This window comes from Hemiscyllium ocellatum, chromosome 34 (assembly GCF_020745735.1).
Source record: "Hemiscyllium ocellatum isolate sHemOce1 chromosome 34, sHemOce1.pat.X.cur, whole genome shotgun sequence".
Lineage (NCBI taxonomy): Eukaryota > Metazoa > Chordata > Chondrichthyes > Orectolobiformes > Hemiscylliidae > Hemiscyllium > Hemiscyllium ocellatum.
In genome coordinates, this window is record NC_083434.1 from 29932415 (window position 1) to 29944598 (window position 12184).

Sequence of the window (12184 nt, forward strand, 5' to 3'; positions counted from 1 at the left end):
TTTTTTTCACATAGTGGGGAATTTGGGTCTTTATTGCACTGCTTGTAGAGACAGATTCATTGAGGTATTCAAAGGGACATAAATTTAAGTTGAAACACTGTGCAGGATTACAGGAAAAAGGCAGGAGGTTAGCATGAAGTTAAAATGCTCAAACTTGGTGCAGACAGGATAAGCTGAATGGTCTCCGTAATAATTCTGTGATTCTATAACTGTTATTCCTGATTTGATAGATTCATCACAGTGCTGGCATGAAGATGTTAGAATTTAACAATTGATATTGGTGTACAGACTGCGAATTAATCTGTTCAGTTCGCAAATTCCTTTGTAAAATATTGTACTCTGCCTCTGCAGTATAAAATGATATAGTGGGGTCAGAAAACTGCCGATTAATTATGAAGTTAATGTTTTGTCGTTAAGCTGCATTTTTTATTTTGTGTATTGGCCGCCACATCTCTGCAAGTTCAAAGCTGAAGACTTATGTATTTATTTCCCATTTATTGCCATTCTCAGTGTACATCTATGTTTGCTCGGGATTTATGCAGGAAATAATGTCATATCTGTCTTGAAGGTTATTCATTTAGCAATACTCAAAACAGCAACATCTTAGTCCATCATAATACTTTGACTACTTTCATTATATAGCACACTTAGCATAATAAAATGCCCCAAGGTGCTTGACAACAACACCAATCATTTTGTTTTTGCTGTTTCTTGATACTGAAGTAAAGAAGCCTGACCAAAAAGCAAGATCAAAGAGAGAATTTTTAGGAGGATGCTGAAAGAGAAAACAGAAGAGAGATGTAGGAAGTGGAAAGGTTTCCATAAGGTTTGAATGCTTAGGATCAATGTGGCTAAAAACAGACGAGCAATGTGCAGGAAGCTAATATTGCGGGGATACCAAGACATGCAGAGCTAGAGAATAAAGCACAGATCAAGAGGGGAAAATCACAGAGGAATTTAATTAAACAAGTTTATAAATTGGAGACACTGCCTGACCAGGAGTCAGTGAAAGTCAACAAGCAGCAAGAATAGATGAGATTTGGAGCGATACAATTCGGAGAAGGCAAGAAAACAAGAGAATGCACAATAAATCAGGGAAATATTGAGAGCAGTAGAGGAAGTGAGAGACTTTGACGCAAATATTAAAAGGTCCCTGAAGGTGGCAGTACAGGTAGATAAGGTGGTAAAGAAGGCATGTGGACGATTTGTTCATTAAGCGTGCTCTTGAATACAAGAGCAAAAGGTTGTAATTGTGAAACCATGTAAGACACTGGTTAGACCACAGCTGGAGTTCTGGCTCCAGTTCTGATCGCCATATTACAGGAAAGACACGGTTATTTGAGCGAGTACAAAGGAGATTTACAAGAATGCTGCCAGGACTTGAAAATTCCAGCTATGAAGAAAAATTGGGCAGGCTAGCTTTGTTTTCTTTAGAACAGAGGAGGCTGAGGGGTGATTTAGTTGAGGTTACAAAATAATGAGAAGCTTGGGTATGGAGGCTGGGAAGACCTATTTCCCCTTATGGAGAGGACTTTTACCAGGCTGCACAGGTTTAAGATGATTGGTAGAAGGTGTTGAGAGGTCATGAGTAAAATGTTTCCCCCAGGGTATAGTGTGTGTCTGGAATCTGCTTTTAGTTGAGGTAGAGACCCAAATCCGTAGAAAGGGATCCTGAATCTGCACCTGATGTTCTGTAACCTACAAGCACTAGAAGGTGAAATTAGAATAAGTGCTAGTTTATTCAGCCTGGGTGTGGGAATGATGGGCTGAGTAGCTTCTTTCTGTGCTGTAACATTTCTATGGTTCTAATTTTGGATGAGCACAAGTCTGATACAGGGTGAAAGATTGTATCAAGGTAGCATGTAGTTAATATGTGAAAGTCGACTTATCAGCACACAGGAAGGTCGTTTGGTTCATTTTTTTCCTGTCCCAGTTCTCTAAAGGACATACAAATGAGCCCTGTAAAGTTTCCTCTTCAAGTCGAGATCCAAGTTCCTTAGGGATGTTCCTTATGAATCCACTTCTGTCACCCTTTTTCAGACAGGGCATTCCATATCATCAGTTGTTGGTTGAAAGAAAAAAAAATTCTCATCTCCCTGCTGGCTGCTTTTTCCAAACTTCTTTAATACAGTGCCCTCTGTTACTGACTGTCCACCAGTAGAAATTGTTTTTCTCCCCTAAATACTCCAAAAATGCCACTCTAAGGAGAACAATCTAACTTTTCTGCTTTCTCCAGATTACTGAAAACCCTTATCCCTGATACTGTTCGACAAAAACTACTTGACATCTTTTCTAATGTCTGGTATTCAGAATTGGACGACAAGTTCCAGCTAATCTCTCACCAGTGATTGCTGTCAATTTAGCATAGACTCCCAACTGTTCAAAAAGGCAGCTCTCCATCACCTGTCCAAGGCAAACTTTGGAAAGGCAAAAAAAATGCTTGCTTGCAAAAATCTTTGCTAACAATACCAAGATAACTTAATGAAACCAATTAGTTGCTGCCCCATTGGAAATCCCTTCAAGAATTGAAAACTAGATTCATCAGGCGTAATCAAGGAAGAGAATTTCACGAAGTGTGCTGACTGTTTAAATCAACAATTTCGTGTGTCCAGGCATTCTGTCCAAATAACAGATTCCAGTAGCTTCCTCAAACTAAAGCTCTGCAAGATACTAATCCGACCACAGCTGGTGTCTGTAATTGGTCCTCTTATCCAGGGAAAGATATCCTGCCAACAAGGCAGATTTGGTTCACTCGGCTGATACCAAATATGGAGAAACTGTCTTATGAGGAGATATTGAGTAGATGGGGCCTGTACTCATTAGAATGTAGAAGAACTAGAGATAACCTCATTGCAATATGTAAGATTCCTCAGGGACTTGACTGTACAGATGGCGAAAGGTTGTTCCCCCAGTATGCGAGAGTCTAGGACTAGAGGGCATAATCCCTGAGTAAGGAGTATCCAATTAGGATAGAGATGACAAGGAACTACTATTTTCCAGGATAGTGAATCTGTGGAATTCTTTACCACCAAGCACAGTTAAGCCTGGCACTTAAATATATTCAAGATTGAGAGAGAGAGAGAGAGAATTTTAACAAGTAAAGGCAATCAAGGGTTCTGGGGAAAAGACAGAAAAATGGAATGGAGCATTAACAGACCAACCATGATCGAATTGAATGTTGGAGAGATTTTGATAGCCAAGTAACCTAATTTTTGTTCCTACATCTTATGGCCTTACGTCTTATGCTGAAAGGTTATCTTATTGTATTCTCTCAATTTTCTGTTCTCCCAATTCCTGCACTTAGCTTCCTGTCCCATCACGTGGTTGCAAAGGTAAAAGTAGTCGTTGCCTTAACAGACCTTAGGGCTGTGCGCTTGTGTGAGATAGACATCTGATGGTGGTTTAACCTGAAGGACATCATACCTCAGGAGGGGTTGGGTAGGAGAATTCTTCATGGTAACCTCAGCCAGGATAGGACTGGAACCCACTCTGTTGGCATCACTCTGCATCGTAGATCAGGCACCAAGTCAACTAAGCTCAACCGACCCCTCTGCATGTACCTACATGCATCAAGTCAGATGTTATTGGAAGCAATGAACAAAGCGTGCTAGCTGTTCATTGAGTAAAAAGTGAGGTCTGCAGATGCTGGAGATCAGAGCTGAAAATGTGTTGCTGGTTAAAGCACAGCAGGTCAGGCAGCATCCAAGGAACAGGAAATTCGATGTTTCGGGCCAGAGCCCTTCATCAGGAATGAGGGTTGATCTTTGAACCTGCATTTGCCTGTAAACTTTCAATGGGTTTTTGTATGGCATGATACTGTCAGCCAAACAGCTTGGTGCCTTCTGCAAGCATCTGGATTGTATAAACAAGCCAGTAACTCTGTTTATTCTGAACCAACCAAACAAATTGAAAAATTATTGATCAGATGAATCAGCAAGTTAGAAGAGTCTATAAATGCAAAAATAGGTATAAAAATGAAACGCAGTGGAGAAGGAAAATAAGATTGATTTGAGAGAGGTAGGAGACAAAGAAAATGTTTGTGAAGTATCTTCCAAATCTCAGTAACATTAAAATATAAAGAAATGATATTTCATGTGGTGAAGATATGTGCCAAAGAAATTGTTTTTTTTAATTCATTTATGGGATGAGGCTGTTGTTGGCTAGGCCAGCATCTGTTGTTCATCCCTAATTGCCCAGGGGGCAGTTAATAGACAGCCACATTGCTGTGGATCTAGAGTCACATGTAGGCCAGACCAGGTAAGGATGGCAGTTTCCTTTTCTCAAGGACATTAGTGAACCAACTAGTTCATTCTAGCAATCAACCATGGATTCATAGTCATCATAAAGCATTTAGTTACAGACTTCTTTTTAAATTTAAATTGAATTCAAATTCACCATCTGCCATGGAGGAGTTTGAACCCAGGTCCCCAGAACATTATCGGAGTCTCTAGATTAACAGTCCAGCGATAATATTACAGGCCATTGCCTCCCTTCTATTAAAAGGACACTTGTGCTAGAATGAACAAGCTCTAATGTTTTTAATGATGAACTTGTTTCATACCTCCAATGTCAATACATGAATATTGTACAATTCAATACATTTGAATGGAAAGCCATCTGGGACAGTTATATGTTTGTGTCCAACTACTATATTGGTAGAGCTTGCTGTCTGATTTGTGCATAAATAACAGTGAGCTTTGTTTACCTCTATTATTGTCACCATTATTCCTGCAGCCAGGTTTGGCCAACTTATTTGTAGCAAAAAAAGATACTACTAGGAATGAAGAATATTTGAAAAAAAATTCTGCTAGAATGTGAGGATTGTCTTTGTTTGGAGAGGTGCAACAGTGAAAGATGGAGAGGCAGGTGTGACTGACACCTTAAAATCAAATTTCCAGAGTTGTGTGAAGCTTTACAGCTGTAACCAACCTGATATCAGTAACAGCCTTCAACAATGAGTTGTACAAATTACTATCCTAAGCATGCAGTTTCACTGCTAACTTTAAAGAGCCTTTTGCTCAATTACAAAATGAGCACCTACAATAAATAGCTTTTCAAATGCTTTACTCATAGCATGGAGTCATTTTTCTCCCTTAAAAGTTCATTTTTGATACAGTATTGGTATAGACCAGCATCTGCACAGTAATATTCCTATACTCTGAGAATGTGTTTATTACTCCTCAAGAGGCATATCCAGAACAATAAAAATGAAGGAACATTGTTATAGTTGCAACCCACGGCATGGGTTTGAGTCAAATAAAATAATAAAATGGTTCCACATGATGTAGAGCAAACAACAGTTTTCTTTTGTAATGCCAAACAATTGTTAGACATGTGTGCAATGAACACATCTGATACATTGAAATATATTGGCAACTATTTCAAAGGTAGCTCTAACAAACCTAGCGCAGAGAGCAAAATTCCTGTGGTTTGTTGTCTATAACTGGGAATAAAAGGTCATTAAAAGTGAGTTTGTTGCAAATTTTTTTTCAACTATATACATTTGCTGTTTCACTCTAGGTGATTTAACTTTACAATGATGTTCAATATTGAGTTCCAAAGCTTCACAGGTTTCTAATTAAAAATTTTCAAATGTAATTAACTTTACTCTAATACCAGACTATAAAATTTCTTTTTATACTCTGAAAACATAACCTGCACTCAAATGAATTTGCGGTATAAAACCCCTGACCCATGACTAGATGCTATGGAAGACTTTCCTGGGGTGAGTATCTGACTGCCAATCTTGGAATTTCATGGGCTTAAAGTAGAGCTGCATAGCATGGAAGCAGAGCCCTTTGGTCCAACCTGTCCATGCTGACCAGATACCCCAAATTAATCATTTGCCAACAGTTGGCCCATATCCCTCTAAACTGTTCCTCTTTATATACCCATCCAGATGCTTTTTAAATGTTGTAATTGTATTCACCTCTACCTCGTGCCCTGGCAGCTCATTCCATACCCACAACACCCTTCATTTGAAAAGGTTGTCCCTGACCTGCCTTTTAAATATTTCCCCTCTCACCTTAAACCTATGCCCACTAGACTTGGACCCTTCCCCATCACCCCCCCCCCCCCCACCCCACTGGGGAAAAGCCCTTGTCTGCTTACCCTATCTATGCCCCTCATGATTTTACAAACCTCAATGAAATCACCCCTCAGTCTCTGCTGTTCCAGGCAAAAATAGTCCTAGCCTATTCAGCTTCTCACTGTAGCTCCACCCAACAACCCTGGCAACATCCTTGCAGAGTTCTTTTTACCCTTTCAAGTTTCACACCATCCTTCCCACAGCTGGGAGACAAGAATTAAACACAGTATTCCAAAAGTGGCCTAACCAATGTCCTGTACAACCACAACATGATCTCCCAACTCCTATCCTCAATGCATTGACCAATAAAGGCAAGCATACCAAATGGTGCCTTCTCTGTCATGTTCTCCTTAGCACTGTTCCGTTCTTCCTCATCGTACATCTGAAATCAATGCTTTGATGTGTGGGAAAACCTTGGTGAAAATTTAGTCTCGTTGTAGTTTAAGTAGCCATCCCGTGCTATGTTTTAATGTATATCTCATCCCTCTACTTCCCAGTGTAACAATGCCTGAATGTTAAAATTCTCCCCGTATTTTCAAATCCCTATGGCATCACCCCTCTCCGAAATCTTTTCTCCTTCTCCAAGTTCTCTGCATGCCCTCATTTTTGGCATCCTGTCAGCCCAAATTTAATCCCTGTATTTTTGATGACCTAGGCTCTAAACATCTCTGCCTCTTGTCTCCCCTCAACATACTCCTTACGCTGAGTTGATGGAGCTTTTGTTCATCCATCTTAATTTTCTCTGTGAGACTGTGCCAAATTTTATTTCATTATCCTGTCATTTGCTGAGGAACCTCTTACTCTGCTCACCGTGCTACATAAATACAAGTTGTTGTCGCTATGCGCATCGCACATAGGTATGACATTTTCACCTCAGCAGATGGTTTCTGTCATTGTGATACCCAAAATGGCATCCTTCTGTTGCAGTGGAACATTTAATCCAATGGTGCAATGCAGTTTCCTAGACTGTAAATATCCGATTTTGTCAAATTTGAATTGTGTCCCTTGCACATTTATGAATCCACGTAACAGAATTACAGCAGCATAGTGGAAAGGGTACTCAATAGGGGCATGAGATGCCTCAAGAATATTTTGATTTTTCAGTCAATATTCGGTCAACAATCTGTTATAATTGCATTTCTCACTAACTGCTTAGTTTTAATTAACTGCTCCTGCCTCCAAAATCAAAACACTGCCTTCACAACATGAGTTGTCATTTTCTTTAAGTCCAACCTCCTATTAATGCTGATGAGTGGAGAAGCTGTTCAGCACAGCTATGATCACTGTCTCATTAAGTGTATTAAGACTGCTGCTACATTTGCCTTACTAGACGTCACTACGGATAGTGGGTGACAAACCTTATTCACACTCAGCGACTACTCCTTACTTTAAAATATCTCCGTGCAATTCTTATACTGGTTTAATCAGAATGTAGCAAAAAGTATAGAACAAAATGTTTTAATTCATTTTGAAGTACAGTTAAAAAATCAGCCCTGGTGCCAGCCAATTTTATTCAGTTCATTGCTTCATGGCACATGTTGTAACCTATTTCTGTCTACTAAAGGCAAGATGTTTGACATCTTAAGTTGTCTCTATGGCGGCAGCATTCTTCCCAATCAGCATCTGGCTTAATTCCCCTTGCATTCTGTTCCCCTAAACTGGAAGTGAGGCTAATGCATCCTGGGTATCTGTCACTGACAGTACCATGAGCTGAACATAGCTCCTTGTTCATATCTATCAGGCAATTGCATCTTTGGTAAGGTAACTTATCCTTTATCAATTAATCAATCACTCCTCCAAAAGCATCTTTAGATACTTTATGAACGAGTCTATTGGAGAATTGCTGGGAAAAAAACACAATTTTGTGCAAGTATTTTTATGTGGCACCCATCAGGCCAATTTGCAGGAATACCAGCATGCATTTTGGGACTTTTTTTACACTGGATGAACTTAGAGTACTGATAAATCCAGTTTATGTCCAGCTTCCTGTTGTCTTCAGGTGCTACAGGGGTGTAGGGAGGATTGTAGCATTGTCCAGTCTTGTTTTGTGTGGGGGTGTATATTCTTCCTCTTCCAGAGTTTGGAGAAGCAAAAGAAATGTCTACTGAGTTTTCTAGTTCCTATCTTTGCTTTCTGAGTGAGTTGACCATTAGCAGGGCATACAGCTCCAAGTAAGTTGAGCAATTGACTGTTTCATACACTTCTCATTAATTGAAATAAATGATTTGTATGTGAATATAGGAAACAATGGTTAGTAAGTTTGCAGATGACACCCAAATTGGTGATGTAGTGGACAATGAAGAAGGTTATCTCAAAGTTAAATAAGATCTTGATCAGATAGGCTGAGGTGTGGCAAATGGAGTTTAATTTAGATAAATGTGAGATGTTGCATTTTGATAAGGCAAATCAAGGCAGGACTTATACAATTAATGGCAAGGACTTGGTAAGTGTTGCTGAACCACGAGACCTTGTTGTGCAGGGTCATAGTTCCTTGAAGGTGGAGTCCCAAGTAGACAGGGTGGTGAAGAAGCTGTTTGGGATGTTTGCATTTACTGTCGGAGACTGAGGGGTGACATTGTAGAGGTTTATAAAATCATGAGGGGCATGGATAGGGTGAATAGCCAAGGTCTTTTCGCCAAGGTAGGGGAGTCCAAAACTAAAGGGCATAGGTTTCAGGTAAGGGGAGAATAATATAAAAGGGACTTAAGGGCAACTTTTTCACACAAAAGATGGTGCGTATATAGAATGAGCTGCCAGAGGAACTGATGGACACTGGTACAATTACAATGTTTAAAAGGCACCTGGATGGGTACATGAATAGGAAGAGCTCAGAGGGATATGAGCCAAATGCTGGCAAATAGGAATAGATTGATTTAGGATATCTAGTTAGCGCAGATGAGTTTGACTAAAGGGCTTTCTGTGCAGTACAACTGTTTAACTCTAATTATCCATTCATCAGTGTTGATCATGTTCTAGAACAAAGAAAATTTACAGCCCATGAACAGGCCCTTCGGCCCTCCAAGCCTGAGCCTGACCACTCTATCTACCTGTGCAGTAGCCTTCAGGGTACGATGGACCTGCACTCCCAGATCTCTCTGCCCGTCAACTTTTCCCAAGGTTCTTCCATTCATGTTTTCATTCGCTCTAGAACTAGACTTGCCTAAATACATCACCTCACATTTGTCTAGATTGAAAGCCATCTGCCACTTTTCCGCCCAACTCTCCAGTCTATCTATATCCTTCTGTATTCTCTGACGGTCCCTTATGCTTTCTGTTACTCCACCAATCTTTGTGTCATCTGCAAACTTGCTGATCATACCAACAGTGCCCTCTTCTAAATCATTTATGTATATCACAAGCAACGGTGGCCCCAATACTGACCCCTGTGGAACATGACTGGTCACCTTTCTCCATTTTGAGAAACTCCCTTCAACTACTACTACTCTGTCTCCTGTTGCTCAACCAGTTCTTTATCCACCTAGCTAGAACACCCTGCACACCATATGACTTCACTTTCTCCATTAGTCTACAATGGGGAACCTTATCAAATGCCTTACTAAAGTCCATGTATATGACATCAACAGCCCTTCCTTTATCTAACAACTTGGTCACTTCCTCGAAGAACTCTCAAGTTGGTAAGGCACGATTTCCCCCGCACAAAATCATGTTGCCTATCACTGATGAGCTCATTCTTTTCTAAATATAAATAGACCCTATTTCTCAGTACCCTCTCCAACTTCCCCACTCCCAACATCAGGCTCATTGATCTGTAGTTACCCGGAATATCCCTATTACCCTTCTTGTTCATGGGGACAACGTGAGCAACCTTCCAGTCTTCCGGCACCTCACCTGTATTTAAGGATGCCACAATGATATCTGTCAGGGCCCCAGCTGTTTCCTCTCTTGCCTCCCTCAGCAACCTGGGATAGATCCCATCCAGTCCTGAGGATTTGTCCACCTTAACCTTTAGCACACTCAACACATCTTCCCTACTGATGCCAACGTAATCCAGACTAATCAAACTTCTATCTCTAATCTCAACATTCATCATGTCCCTCTCCTCAGTGAATACTGATGCAAAGTAATCATTCAGAATCTCACTCATTCTCAGGTTCAGCACACAGCCTTCCTTCTTTATCTTTTAGTGGACCAATCCTTTCTCTAGTTACCCACTTGCTTCTTATATAAGAATAAAATGCTTTGGGATTTTCCTTAATTCTGCTTGCTAAAGCTATTTCGTGACCCCTTTTAGCCCACTTGATTCCTTGTTTTAAGACTTGTCCTACCCTTCCCATATTCCTCCAGGACCCGTTCTGTTCTTAGCTACCTAGACCTTATGTACGCTTCCCTTTTCCTCTTGGTTAGTCTCCTGTCATCCACAGTTCACTAATCTTGCCCTTCCTATCCTCTCTCTGTTATGTTGGTCGTTAATGGTCTGATAGTCCTTGTTTAGCCATTTGTGCTTTTCTGCTCATAGAGACTTTTTTTACATTAAAAGTAAAAAGCTGTTAATCTTACAGCTACATTTAAGACAAATGCCTGTGAACTCTGTGACAACTATCAGTTTTTCAGTGCAAAGTTGAGGATGCTGCAGTGGTTAAATGGGGTCAATATGAGAAGGCTTGCCGTGAGTAATATTAGCCTATTACAATTCTCGTCACTCTCTGACCTTTCACAGCTCTTAAATTCTTCATGTGTGGCTTTTATCCAAGTAATTGTCTTTGCTGGAAGTCTCTGGTATTTTCAGATCTTCCAGAATCTACTCCAAAAACTCCTGTGAATTTTAAAGTTGTCTTCTGGTATTTCCTCCACAAGTCTTCTCGAGATGAAAATTTGATCTGAACACAACTTACCAGATCAAAAATGAGCTGGTTCTCATTTTTACTCAAAATGTTCAGCACAGAAACAGTCAATTCAGCTTAGGTGGTTCATGCCTGTGTTTACACCACTCATGCTAATTCATCCATCTCAATCCGAATATCCTTCTATTTCCTCCATTATTGTTGTGTATGTCTTCAAATCTTTTACCAAGTTTCATTCCTTTTGTATGCATCTTCAGTTTCTTATCATCCTGTCCCTCTGGGTTCTGTGGTAATGCCACCTTTAGTTTTAGGTTAAAAACAATGACTGAAGATGCTGGGAACCAGATTCTAGATTAGAGTGGTGCTGGAAAAGCACAGCAGTTCAGGCAGCATCCTGCTCCTCGGATGCTGCCTGAACTGCTGTGTTTTTCCAGCACCTTTAATTTTATTTTGATTTCACAAATAACAAGATGGTGCAGGTCATATTCTGGCAGAAATTGTGATTTCACTGTGTGGATGGTGTCTCAGCTGTTTTAAGTTTTAAACCTTTTGAGCAGGGCTAGTCCTTGTATAAACCTTTAAATTAGTGGCAGCTTAATTTTAAGTGTCTCCAGAACAGAGAGTCACATTGGTGTTGAAGTCCAAGTGTTGGCCCAAGGTGAGGACAGTCCCTCTTGTTCTGTTTCATTTGAAGCTGGATTGTGCTCTGACTCTCTCATGAAGAGGAGCAGTCAACTGAAGTGAACTAAAAATGAACACAGGAGTGTTGCCATCATTAATATATGGGTACAGTAAAAACCATCCATAATGAAAAGGGAATGCTGGAAAAATTCAGCAGGTCTGGCAATAGCTGTAGTAGGGAAACACATTTGATGTTTCAGTGTGTGATGACTCCCCTTCAGAAATGAAGAGAAAATATGGGTTTTTGACTGTGGACAACAATGGGGAGAAGCAAGTAGAGCAGAAGGGAAGACTAGGAAGTAAGGTAGATTAGAGATCATGGATGTCACAGGGCAAAAAGCAAAAGCAAGCGGTAATAGTGTAGAGGGGATAGTTCCAGAGTAGTGCAGAATGTTGGTCAGTTCTGCAAGAGAATCACACTTCAGGAGGAGGGGGGGGATCCAGACGAAGAGAGAAAGGTGAAGAAAACACAATGGAGCTTGACATTCATGGTCTGAAGTTGTTGAATATTGACTCTCAAATGCTGTAAAATGCCAAAACGCAAATGACGACGATGACTCCTGCTTGTGTTGGGCTTCACCAGAAGACAGGATGACCACTTTGCAGGTCACCT

At 40.4% G+C, this 12184-nt stretch overlaps 1 protein-coding gene across 3 annotated transcripts in view; it reads left to right on the plus strand.

The window, feature by feature from the left end:
* fhod3b (formin homology 2 domain containing 3b) overlaps window positions 1-12184 on the plus strand; it is a 609516-nt gene that overhangs the window by 535431 nt on the left and 61901 nt on the right. The window lies entirely within an intron of this gene.